The sequence below is a fragment of the Pinus tabuliformis genome, chromosome 6 (genome assembly GCF_031772625.1).
Source record: "Pinus tabuliformis cultivar Carrire ecotype Pingquan chromosome 6, CPIR1, whole genome shotgun sequence".
Lineage (NCBI taxonomy): Eukaryota > Viridiplantae > Streptophyta > Pinopsida > Pinales > Pinaceae > Pinus > Pinus tabuliformis.
In genome coordinates, this window is record NC_142292.1 from 1223261496 (window position 1) to 1223262093 (window position 598).

The following is a 598-nucleotide window of genomic DNA, read 5'->3' on the forward strand; positions in this document are numbered from 1 at the left end:
TTGTTCCGCGTGCAAGAGGACTGCTTTCGTTTTGAAACAGCATGCTTTTTCTGCTGCTGGATCCTTGTGTTCTTCTGAACGTTCTAGTGTGCTGGAGGTTCGAGGTAAAGCCAGTCCCACTTTGACTGTTTCAACCAATTCCTCCAAGTGTCTTGCTGTTGGGCAAGACTGTGGCTTATTATTAGCCGAATCAGTCCAGGTGGCTAACAACCGTCTCTGTGTGCTGAGCCTTCTTCAAACTTCGGGCCGCATCATGTAATAATGAATTAAAAAGGCAGGAGATTTACAGAGCATTTTCCCTTCAAAACAGCTAGAAGTTTTAAGTGACGAGCCCTAACCACATCTTTTCTCCCCTCGCAGGTGATATAGCTCTGCACTATTTTCGCCAGCTCGGTCCAGGTTCCCCCAGTGTCGTCGGCAGAACTCCTTTCCCTTTGACTGTCAGACTTTGGCCTTCGCTCTGGAAAGTTTCCATTGCTTTCTGCAGTCTTTCCTTCTTCAGCCCCCATCTGGGTCCAACAGCTGGTAATCCTGAGGTTTCTGCAATAATGTCCTCCGTGACTTCTATCCGCTTTCCTCCGACTATAGAGTGGTTTTC